The sequence below is a fragment of the Aegilops tauschii genome, chromosome 4, assembly GCF_002575655.3.
Source record: "Aegilops tauschii subsp. strangulata cultivar AL8/78 chromosome 4, Aet v6.0, whole genome shotgun sequence".
NCBI lineage: Eukaryota > Viridiplantae > Streptophyta > Magnoliopsida > Poales > Poaceae > Aegilops > Aegilops tauschii.
Genome location: NC_053038.3, coordinates 7058481 through 7071825, shown reverse-complemented (window position 1 = coordinate 7071825; position 13345 = coordinate 7058481). Strand labels below are relative to the sequence as shown.

At 45.9% G+C, this 13345-nt stretch overlaps 1 pseudogene; it reads right to left on the bottom strand.

The window, feature by feature from the left end:
- Positions 1 to 469: 469 nt before the first annotated feature.
- LOC109785937 (desmethyl-deoxy-podophyllotoxin synthase-like) overlaps positions 470 to 13345 on the bottom strand; it is a 49015-nt pseudogene continuing 36139 nt past the window's right edge.

Here is a 13345-nt window from a genome sequence, read left to right as displayed (position 1 = left end):
TTAAGTGACTGATAAATAGCAAAAACGTTTTTTTATGACTAGCAACAATGGGTAGTAACATAGACTAGTAACATGCCTAAGTTACTAGTCTAACATTCCTATGTTACTAGTCTATGTTACTACCTCTATAGTGGGGAGTAACATATGTGTGGTAACATGCAACACTTCATTTATTAGCCTATAGACTCATCTTGCTTTGATACGTGCGATGTTACTCATCTTACTAGTAACTAGCTATGTTACCATTTTCCTCTCTTTCTTCATTTATTGGTTGCCACATCATCTAATTTATTTAGATATGTGTGATGTTACTACCTATATTACTCCCACTGTGGGTAGTCTAAGGCCAACAAGCATGAAGCAATTTCACGAGATGATTATATGTAGTACCTTTGTACTGTTTATATTATAGATCTCCTTGTTTATCATTGTTATTTGCTGGCATAGTAGTGATCGCTGATATCTAGTACTATGGTACAGGAACAAGCGTGGTGGCCACCACGAGAAGCTCGGACCTCCGCCGCGTGGTGATGCCAGCCTCCTCCGTCATGTCCAACCCCGCCGCGTCCACGCCTGCAGGCAGCTCCAGGTCGAAGTGGAACAGCAACGCGGCGAGCGCGAGCTCGATGTGCGCCAGCCCAAACATCATCCCCGGGCACATCCTTCGCCCTGCTCCGAACGGTATGAACTCAAAGTCTGTGCCCTTAAAGTCCCTCCCGGCGCCACCTTGCTCCTGGTCAAACCTCTCCGGCAGAAACTCCTCCAGTGCGTCCCAGTGCGCGGGGTCCCTGGCGATCGCCCACGAGTTAACGAGCACCATGGCGCCCGCGGGCACGTCGTACCCGAGCACCTGGCACGGGCTCCTGCACTGGCGGAGCGTCAACAGCGGGCCCGGCACGTGCAGCCGGAGAGACTCCTTGACGACCATGTGCGGGTAGTGGAGGTTGCCGAGGCCGTCCTCCGTCACCTTGCTGTGGCCGGCCATCGCTCACCGGACCTCCTCCTGCGCCTTATGCCGAACCCTCGGGTTCCGCATGACACTACAAAAAAATACGCTTCCGTGATGATACGTGTTTGTCACAGTAGGTCGCGTTTTTTGTCATGCATGTACATCCATGACAAATTTATGACAGAATCAAGATAGTAATACCTGTGCTGTCGTAGAAGTGTTCCATGACATTACCAAAATTATCATCACAGAAGTGTCCACTTCCATGACGATAAATCGCGCGTCACAGAAGTGCTTTCGTCAAGGGTGACCGACACGTGGCATCCACCGCAACGGAACACCGTTAAGCTATCGGGTCGGGTTTTGGATCCGATAACCCGTTAACAGCCCCGACCAATGGGGATTTTCCACGTGTAAAATCATCATTGGCTGGAGGAAACACGTGTCGGCTCATCGCTGGGACAAATGTCATCCACTCATTGGACAGAAGGCGCCTATGATACGTCGACACGTGGCACGGCCCAACAGAGGCCCATTCCTGTGAAAAGGCCGGCCCGTTTGACTTGGTGAAAAGGTGGCGGGCCGGCCCATGGAAAGTCTGTTAACGGCCTGTTCGCATATAGCCCATTTACAACCCGCTAACCCAAGGCCCGTTACGCCCTATTCGAATTAGGCCCAGTAGCGTCATCTGGGTTATCCAATATGATTCCAGCCCGTTTTCACTTCTGGCCCATGTATGGCCCATGACGTCTTTCGGCCCATATGAGGCCCTATGTAACTATTGGCCTATTAACGGCCCGTGGTGAAACTGGCCCGTAATGAACAGTGTATCACTTTACACCCATTAACGGCCTGTGGTGAAACTGGCCCGTAAAGGACAGTGTATCACTTTATACCCATTAACGGCCCGTTATTCCGTTGGGCCGTTTCCAGCCCATGTTATCTTTCGGCCTTCTCAGAGCCTATTTATTCTTGGGCTATTTTCCAGCATTCGTTTACTTACGGCCCGTTACTGTCATTTTCTGCTTGTGGGCCAAATTCAGCCCGTGGTTACAGTCGGCCCGTTTGTGGTCCGTTAATACGTTGGGCCATTTTCATAGCGTCATCAAATACGGCCTATTAACGATGGCCCGTTATGGTCGGCCCATGAACGGACGATTCCAACTCTAGCCCGTTTACGGCCAGAATGCGGTCTGTTTGGCCCATGTTTGGCCAATCGATCATACGACCCGTATAAGGCTCATTGATGATACGGCCCGTAGAAGGCCCATTGTTTCTACGGCCCGTAGAAGGCCCACTGTTTCTACGGCCCATAGAAGGCCCACTGTTTTTACGGCCCGTAGGAGGCCCAGTGTCACTACAGTAAATATTAGCCCATGGTTATTATGGCCTAGTTTTAAAAAATAGGTTATTGCAGCCACTAGCAAACCGCAGAAAAAGAACTGCACTGACTACAAGCAAATAAATAAACAAGACAATAAGGAAATAAATAAGCAAGCAACTTACACTAGGCTATCACGGCTATTACACATATTACATCCACTGGGCATCAAAGTTCGCCACCAGTGCAAATATAGGGAACACAGCAGCATATAAACGCCGCAGCAAAACAAGTCCAGAACTGAAACCACTTCAGAAGAGCTCAAGAAACAATATCCTGGGTACCCATAATGGTGGCAAGATGCTTAGCAAGCTTATTAACTTTCTCTTGTTTGGCGCTTAAGTCCTCCAGGGCTTGCTGTTGCACCAGAAAGTATGCATCTGAATTCTGCAGGGACTTCCTCAGTCCTTCGGCTTCCTGTCGCATAACATCTGATCGATATCTTTCAACTTGAAGTTGAGACTCAAGAAGCCGAACTGATTCAGGCAACGAGTTCGAAGAGCTGGTGCCAGCAGTGGTAGCCAGTAACTCGAACACTACATCAAGACAGGACTTTGGGGTTGTCTCAGTGTCTTCAATATAGTTTTTATCAGCTTTCTTGGAGACCAACATGGATGTCTCACTATCTTGAACCTTATCTGCATTACTTCCTTTACCATTGCATAACAGGGTACTCTTCTCCAATATTTTATTCGCGTTCTAAAAGAGAAACAAACAAACACATCTCAGGTTTACAATGTAGTATATGAAACTCATTTTGGTAAACCAGTTCAGTAGTAAGGTGGACAAGATAACAGCATGAAACAAACATATATCTATGTAGTATGGTCACTGTATGGTCTATATCATTCTAGTTTATGTTGCCAAATCAAGATAGATACAGTTCGAATCATATCTATTTAAGACAAAGCAGCATAGACAGAATATAAGTGTGGGAAACTACATAGCAATAACAACACTTGTAATGTGCATGGCATGAGAACATAACTGTTTATTCAATTGAAACTGAAATCAACATAGAGCAAGTTACAACAGCAAACAGCCAAACACGTTGAAGAAACAGGTTTAAAACATACCTGTTGCGCCATTGGAGTTTCAATTGCATCCTTCAAATTTGAAATTAGTTGGTATCAGTAAATATGAACCATAGCTACGGAACCTGACTTGAGAACAATTCTTCTTCTTCTTTAAGCGTTGACTTCGGGTTCGGAGTGGTGGTCCTCGTGATTTGGGCACTGCAGTTGCCTTACTAACCGTTCGTGTTTGGGTGCTCTGTGGTGGAGACGGTGCTGTGTCAACGGGAACTGGGTGTCTATCTGCTGGGGTTGGGGTTAGAAGGGGTGTAGCTAGTTCTCTGTCCAACTGGGTAGGGGTACAATCTGCATGAGTATGGGTTATGTGTGGTGGGGCTGGTTCTTGGGCAAGTACAACCGTGGTTCTATCTGCATCGACAGGTAGCACGATCTTTTCTGAAGACCGTGTTTTTACTCCCACAGATACTGCCATCACTCCCTCCAATTGAAATGACTGATAAACAAGAAAAGTAATTGAATGTACAGACATCGTAAGATAGATAGGTGTAATGGATAGTAGGGAAGAAAACAGGGCATGAAATAATTCACATTTATGTTGTCTAAGCAAACAGAATAGCAGGACATAATTTCACATATATGATGGCTAATTAAACAGGATAGCATGACACAATTTCATATGTATGATGGCTAACTAAAGAGGATAGAATGACATATTTCAAAATATGATGACTATGTAAACAGGATGACATGATATAACTATACGATGTGTCTATTAAAGTGGTTGGCATGCCATAAATCACAAACATGCCGTCGACGGAAACATGATGGCATGATATAATTCACGGATAGAATGACATAATTTAAAATATGATGACTATGTAAACAGGATGAGATGATATAACTATATTATGTCTTTAGAAAATGGGTTGGCATGCCATAATTCAGATACATGCTGTCTATGTAAACATCATGGCATGACATAATTCAAATATATGATTTATATACTAAGGAAGTGAGCAGAGGGCAATCGCATATATGATGTGTCAACTAAGGAGATGGCATTCAATATTGTGTATATGATGTAAAACTAAGCATTGTAATACAACATATGCATTATATGAGTAATATAACCCTGCCAAGTTTGAGCATACACCTCAGGGGGATAATAGGACTGGTCATCTGCCTCTGAATCCTCCTCTGAAGAGCTATCTGTAACCAGCAAGATATCTGCTTCAGTAGGTAGCATTGTCTGCTCTGAAGACCTTGTTTTCACTCCAGATTTCTCCATCACCAATTCAAATGGCTGATGCACAGGAAGAGCAGTTGAATATACAAACATTGTCGACAAAAGCAATGAGAAATACAAAAAAAGGACGGCATGATATAATTCACATATATGACGCTTGCCTAAACAGCATGGCATTGCATAATTCACATACATAATGCCTTGCAACAAGATAACATTGCATAATTCACATATATAATGTCTTGCAACAAGATGGCATTGCATAATTCCCATATATGGTAATTAGACACTAAACATGTGGCATTCACACAAAGCATGTCTAAACTAAGAAAATGACATAGCAATGCAAGATACCATACGCACGATATGAGCAACATAACCCTGCCAAGTTAGGGCATGCACCTCGGGGGAGAAATATGACTGGTCATCTGTCTCTGAATCCTCCTCTGAGGAGCTATCGGTAACCAGCAAGACATGCGCTTCGTCAGATAGCATTGTCTGCTCTGAAGACCTTGTTTCCACTCCAGATTTTTCCATGACCGTGCCGAATGGCTGATGCACAGGAAGAGTAATTGAATGTACTAAAATTGTTGACAAATTTAACACGTAATAAAAAATGATGGCATGATATAATTCACATATAAGATGACTGGCTAACCAGGGTGGCATTGCAAAATTCACATATATGATGCCTGGCTAGACAAGATGGCATTGCATGATTCACATATACGATAAAGAAACTAAACAGATGGCATTGACACAAAGCATGTCTAAACTAAGCAGATGACATCTTTAATGTATACAGTAAGCAATGCAAGGCACCATATGCATGATATTACCAACATCAGCATGCCAAGTTAGAGCGAAGACCTCATGGGGTAAATAGGAGTGGTCTTCTCCTTCTGAATCCCCCTCGGAACAGTTATCTTCCTCTTGATTACGATCCGAAATGGGTGAAGGGGGGCTGCCTTTGCGCCCACCATGGAACGACGTCTGCATGAAATTTTATTGCCACGCAAGGCTCGTCTCTTTTGCTCTACATGATCAGTTCCATTGTGTACAATAACTGGCATGCATAGGAATAAAACATAGTGAGATTATGTAAGGAGTGCATGCACAAATCCAAAGTGATGGTAGCAAACTGTGGATAGACCCAAAACCAATGATAGCAGGCAGATAATAGCTTTAGTTAAAAAATACAAATAATGGCTCCTTTAATGTTTGTTTGCACCCAACATGAAACTCATAGTAGACACCGGAGATTAACCAGATAGTAGACAGATAGTACTGATTGCTGCCCCAATATGTACCCCACAACCATTTAAAAACTCAAGTTTCAGCATTAGTTTGGACCTGACTCGGAGTCTAATAGGTGAACACAACGATAATGTAGCATGTCATCATATTAAGCGACGCATAACGTAAGCAGACACGGAAGAGTGCGACCTCTCTTGCGGACCCGTGTAGTCCTCAAGGTCATCTGCTCAGTTGATGATGGTAATGCAGTTGCCGTGGCTGCCAGCGGCGGGGAAGAAGATCTGAGGCGGCGAAAGACAGTCTGGAGAGCGGATCCCTGCTGTGGTGAACCCTTCCGTCATTGGAGCAGCTGAGCTGGGGTGGAACACAGCGTCGCAGGAGCAGGACAAACCACACAAGGTTTTCTTTGACACATATCTGTAACAGAAGTAATTGAGTAAGGGCTTGTTTGAATTTGAGGATTCTAACAATGCAGGGATAGGAAATAGATAGGAATAGGATAGGAATGCACGTGCAAAATATAGAATTTAAAAACACAGGATTTCTGCCAATCTGGGTGTTTGATTCACAACAATTGGAAGATCACAGGATGCAAAAAAGCATGGTGAGGTTAAGTCAAACCACAAGAAAATGTACGGTTATAATGCTATTATGCTACTATCTCTTAGTCTTGTGCTTGATGAATAGGAATATGAAAAGGAGGAGAAGTGGAAATTAGAATTCCTACGGTTTTTCTTTCAAGGAGACACTAAAGGAACAAATCCTACAGTTTTCCTTTGCTCCATTCCTTTGCACCAAATTCATGAAAAGTAGTACCATAGGAAACTTTCCAATTCCGATGTTTTTCATTCACTTTTCCTTTCAAGCACTGGCGATTCTAGTAGGCAGGCTTGAGCAAGGAAAATCCTACACTAAAAAATGTTTTTGTGCTACTTCTATTACTTTGGACCCAGGCCACTGCCATACTAGCTCAACTCCCAGGCCCATCGACAAATGCACAGCTCAAACGCGCAGAGATAAATAATGATGGCATTCAAGAGAGTCCATCACGGATAGCTAAGTTGCCTGGTACCTCACTGCTTGTCATATAGTAGGATAAAATAATCGTATTTCCCGTTACTACGAGTGCTCAGTGGACAATATATATAACATGTAGAGTAAAAAAGAGATGCAACAAGTGTACAACCTCTTTGGCGAAGCCATGTCGATCTTAGCGTGATTGGGTTGGCCGGTGAGGATGCTCCGGCTGACTTGGCTGTCGGAGGAGGGGAAGAAGATCTTAGGCGTCTGGAGATGGAGCCCGAGGTACTGCTCCGCTGTGATGGAGGGTTTCGTCGTTGGAGCAGCTCCGGTGAGTTGTACGACGCCGAGGCTGAAGCAGGACAAGAGAGACAACGAACAACGTTAACCTGAGTGGAATTCTAATAGCATCTCCAATACATGACGTAAAATACATAACCACAAAGTGCTAGATGTAAAATACATTAGCCGCTCATCTCTGAACTTAACTGTCGAAACTGAATTTAACTGTCGAAACTGAACTTAACTGTCGAAACTGAATTTTGCTGTCGAAACTGAACGCACTAGCAAGGTGAGGCTACACATCGGTCGACTGACTTTTTCATCTCTGGTCAGTCGATTTTGCAGTCGTTGGATACGAAATCAAGGGCCTGCGGTTCATCTTCAACCTGCACCCCCCTGAGCCGCCAGCCACCACCGGCCAAACAGCAGCCCCCCGCCGCCCGCGGCCGGCGGTGCGCCTCCCCGCCCGCCCCGAAAACACTCCCCACCGCCGGTCCGCCGCCGCCCCGGCCATCCCTCTAGGCCCCCCCGTGCCGAGCTTTTTCTGCGGCGATCCCCATGCCACCGCCCCGCCAACGCCCCGCCACCGCCGGCGACCACCGCCCCCATCCTGAACCCTAAGATAGATAGTGGGGTACCTCTCCGGCGAGCCCCCCTCCCCGCTGCGGCTGGTTCTTCCTTCACCCCGGCGAGCCCCCCCTGAAAATCGACTGACCCAAAAGTCGATTCAGTCGACTGAAGTGTAGCTAAATCGGAGCAGCATCGCAAGCAAGAGCAAGAGCGAGAGCAGCAGCGCGAGCAAGAGCAATAGCAAGAGCACACCAGGCAGGGGACCGAGAGCAAGAGCAGAGCAGCAGCGCGAGCGAGAGCTAAAGCAGCAGCAGCTCCTACTGATGTGGACGTCGCCGCCGAGGGAGCGACACCATGGAGGAAGTGGCCGGCGATGCCGCCGTGGATGGAGCCGCGCCGTGTCGGCTCGGGACCGAGCGCCGGCAGCACCGTGAGATCGAATCAAGTAGAAAATGCGGCGATTAGTGTACAACCTCTTTGGCGGCGCCGATTAGGCCGCAGCTTCATCCGAGGAAACGGTGATGATGATGCTCTTCCGGTGGTGCAGGTGAAGACGGCGGTGTGGGAATGGAGGTGGTGCGAAAGACGAGGGGAACGTCGGCGCAGCTCCTTGGAGGTGGAGGACGGGGTGGCTGAACCGGCGGGACGATGAGATCGATGACGGATCCTCATCCGGTACGGTGGATGAGGGACGTCGAGGTGTTGCTGTGGACAACGTCGTCGGGGAAGAGGCTCCGGCTGGGTGGCGGACGGAGCAGGGTGTGGGGTTTCGTCGCGGCTTTTCGCGGCCTCGGTGTACGAATGGGTGGGCGGATGGGATGGCAGTGGGGAACCATGGCTTAGAGACGCGCTTGTCCGAAATGTGGGGTAAGTTACGAAAGTACCCCCACCGATTTGAGGCGGTTCTTTCGGTTCAGGGGTACCACGGGCATTTCGCGTGTCGGGATTTCACAGGAGGTGGGAGTTTTCGCGCGCGTTGTAATTTCGGAATAGCAAGGCGCGGGTTGAGATGGAGGGAGTTGTCGGAGCACAACGAGACAAAGATATATCTTAAATATTTCGGGCTAACAAGGCGCGGGTTGAAGAGGCGGGAGTTTCGCAGCACGATAGACAGAGACGCTAGCTTGAATTTTTGGCATAACAAGGCGCGGCTTGAAATTTCGGAAGAACAAGCTTAACGTGTACCAAAAAAAGACAATTTGCACCTCAACACGCACAACACACACACAAACACCATTTAGACTAGAGTAAGGTACACGTGCATTGCACGCATGAGATTTGGCAACCAAATTATGAATAAATACCATATTATAGAATGCAAGCTTTGAGTCATATATGCATGATGTAGATGTTCGTTTAACTCTTATAGTTCATTTCATTCAAAATCATCTAGTTTTTATAAGAAAGCTAATCTATTTTAAGATTCATGGAATTGTGCGTTGTAAGACATAAAGTAAAAACAAATAATGGCAAATCATGTAGAAAAACATTTGGGCAATTCTGATACGGAAGATTCTAGAACAAATAAGAAGTGCTTGTGTTTTGATGTTTGTGCATTATGCTTAAGTTCAACCATGGAGTCTTCTAGATTATACATGTGGCGAAATCTGGTGGAATCTAGATGATATCCAACGGCCAGTAGTGCTCAAATTTGCCATCTTTGGACCATCGGATTCGCCTCATCCAACGACCATCTTTCAAAGTTAAAGTTACCCGCACACAATATAATATATATATATATATAGGGGTATAGATATAGATATGTGATGCGAAAGCCGCCCATCATCTCCAATTAGAATAGTGTGTCCATGCACGGATGCGACGTGGCCTAATGATGTTTGTCATTGGTATCTCAAATTCAAATCAGTCCGACCTTGTTCAATGTGTATACATTACAACATGCTCGTTTCCAAAACACATCGCGCAGATCTCCGTTATATTCATGCATGCATGGGTTTCAAACATCAGGATCTCTTATTCAAATATTTGAATTCAACTTTACATTGATTATGACCTCACCTATTCTTTTACACCCACACAGTAGTCTTCTCTTTATAATTGTACCACTAACTTTTTCTCGTGCATGCATGCACACACACTACTAGTCGGCATTATCCATCGCACGCATACAATCTTTTTCTTCAGGTCGGTCTCCCATGAAGGCACACACCCACACACATCCCCCTCTCCATCATATCGTGCATTCTTTATCTCTCACGCGTGCATGCGCAACGATCGATGTTCCTCTATGTATGTGTGTATATAGCTAGGTCTTTCATAGTTTTCCACACAAACCGATCAATCGATATATCCAGTGAGGTCTCACCCTCTTTCCCACGTCCACATCGATCAATCTATACCTCTCTATATAGGATTAACATATATAGCTAATACACCCACATTAATTATATATCCAACGTCCCCCTCTCATCATCCATGCCTACCGCTTCATCTCTCACACGTGTGCACAATGGCGAAGACAGGGGCAGTAAGGGCCCTGCCCCCCTCCCCCCTAACATCACTATATATCGAGGCTAATATGAATGTGATCATTAGACAATTGCTGCTAAAAATGGTTTAAGTTCATGAATTGACCCTCCTCGTAAAGGATTAGCAATGCTTGGCCCCCTAGCTCATTTATTTTTCATGGCTCCGCCACTGCGCGCAACAGCGCACGTGTTCGCCCCTCTCTCTAAATATCGATCTCGCACTTGTGCATTCCTTCATAGTCTCCCTCCACTCGGCCCCTCGCACCATCTTCTAGCCCCCCACCGGATTTTGCCACATGTACAATCTAGCAGACTCCATGGTTGAACTTAAGCATAATGCACAAACCTCAAAACAACAGTGGTTCTCTTTTGTTCTAGAATCTTCCGTATCATAACTGCCAAACTTTTTTCTAGTTGAATTGCCATTATTTGTTTTTACTTTATGCTTTACAACGCACAATTCCATGAATCATAATATAGATTGAGGGCTTCTTTGATTCAAAGGATTCTCAAAGGAATTTTGGAGGATTCTAATCATTAGGAATTTTTCCTATCTTGGTTGTTTGATTCGTAGGATTGTAAACCATAGGAATTTTTCCATATGATTCATTTGCACTAGATTTCATAGGAAACATCCCATCCACTCAAACCTCTTTGAAAGAATTCTGCGTTTTTTCTATGCACAATCAAACACTCGTACAATCTTGTAGGATTCAAGATGACATTCCACTATAATCCCATGTTTTTCCTATTCCCGCGTTCTTAGCTTTTTTATAAAAACTAATTGATTTTGAATGAGATGAACTATAAGAATTAAACGAAGGGCTACATCAGGCATATATGACTCAGAGCTTACATGCTATAGTGTGGTATTTATTCATAATTTGGTTGCAAAATCTGATGCGTGCAATGCACGTGTACCTTACTAGTACTTCGAGTATGTGCAAAACACGTAAATTAGAATACCAATGGCACGCTACACAGTGTCTCTCTTATAGTTCATGAAGCCACGTGGCACATGTGGAGGCGTTGTCGCGACCTCCTTGCGTGGATTGATCACAGTGACGTGCTACTGGTTCCAGAAGAATGTACTCGTCCTCCCTGAGCCATACTGGCGGTACATGCACGAAGCGAAGATGTGCACGCACGCCACACACGCACTCATTCCCTCGCACGCACACGCGGGTACACGGGCGGACGCAATTTTGTACCAAGATCCACCCCATGTGATAATTTGACGCGTGTAAAGTCGTTCACTTCATTGATGGTCAATTAATACAGCGCATGCAAATTGAGTGGACGTGAGGGCGGAAGAAATACATTATTACTCCACTGCGCGCATGCGAGTAGTTAAATCGTGGGTTGCTAGTAGTACTTCCATTGGTCTCCTTCGTATTTTGTGCCAATTTTTGACAGTAACATAATATTTACGCATTTGAGCAGTGTAGTACTTGAAATTTATGTTCCACTAAACTCATCGGGAGCCGTTTCGGGCCTCGAAACCAAAACCATCAATTAATTTTTACCTTGTTCCCATCACATTCGAAAGCCTGCTCACACCTATTAGTACGTACCAAACCTGAACGTGTTCCCACTATGCAGGTATTAGTACTAGTGCTAGTACTTAGGTTATAAAAAGGGGAACTACCTAACCGAAAATTACTCTACCTTTCCTCCTCATAAGTGCTTCTTCTTCCTCCGTCATTGCCATGGCCGGTGAGCAGAGCTCTAGGTCGAGAACTACTCGTAACAAGGGAGCGGCAACCAAGGCTGCGGAAAAAAAAGAGCTCGCCGCCACGCAGAGACCTCGAAAGATCTCTCATGGGCAGGCAATGGCTCCCAGGAGCGCCCTAGCCGCGGAGGCGAACATGCCGAGCCGGCGGAGCTGGAGTCGTTATCCCTCGACGGCATGCCCGATCAGCTCAATAAGCAGAAGGAGTTCATCCAAGGCTTGATGGAGTTGCTGAAGGAGAGCCTCGACGACATGCCCGCTGAGCTCAATCAGCAGGGGGAGTTGACCGCCGGCTTGGTGATGCTGCTGAAGAAGAGCATTGCCTCGGAGAAGAAGGCGACCGGCGAAATCCTGCGACTTCAGGAGGACAAGGCGAAGCTCTGCCAGGAGATCGACCTGTTGAAGGAGAAGAACGCCGGCTGGAAGAAGCTGCATGAGAATAGTAGTTCCTCGATGAAGATGCTGCAGACCCTCGTCATGGAACAGAAGCAGGAGTTGGCGAAGCTCCGCATCGAGCACCCGGCTGCTGCCAAGGTACGTAATGCGGCCGTGGAACAGATGATGAAGGCTCGCGTCGAGAAATCCCGCGTCATGGACAGAATGAAGAAGATGGCGGAGGAGACGCGCAAGGAGATGGAGGTCGTGGAGGCGATGAAGAAGCAGTTACGACTCCGCGACGAATTAGATCATTTGGGGTGATAATCTTCCTTCTTCTTTTGCTCCTGTGTTTCATCTTTTGCTTCGGGTGTTTCGCCGCACGTGTCACGTTCTCTGCGAGGCATGAATAGAACAATGGTTTTTTTGAGGGAATGAATAGAACAATGCTAACAATGAGATGACTAGCAAATTAGATCATTTTTATCGCCATATGGCACTGGGCTGCCGTGTTTCGTGCTCCTCCGTCGCAGTACTACTCCAGTGGAAAACTTGAGTATACCGCACGGTTCTTTGCTCCTCCTCGATCAGGTCGTCGGCGCATTTATACGAGCAGTCAAATCACAAGGCCCCGCCTTCCAGTAGTAATGAGCCGTCAAATCACAAAGGCCCTCGCCTCTCGTGAAACCGACCAAGCTAGACTGCCCCGCCCTCTAGCCTTTTAAAAAATGTATACTTTTGTACATCAGTAGTATCGATGGATTGCGCCATGGAGCAAAACTTGAAATTAAAAAAAAGTGGTACATATAGAGAGCGCTCATCGCCAAATTATGCATATAGTACTATTAAAAAGGCTAGTCACAATAATGATGTCCAGCACAACCCACCCCTCAAATAAAACTAAGAGGGTGCTTGGATACGTTTTAGTCCCATGACTAAAAGTAGTGGGACTAAAACATGCTCTCCTCACCCATGCTTGGATCCAAATACTAAAAAGGCTAAAATCAAGT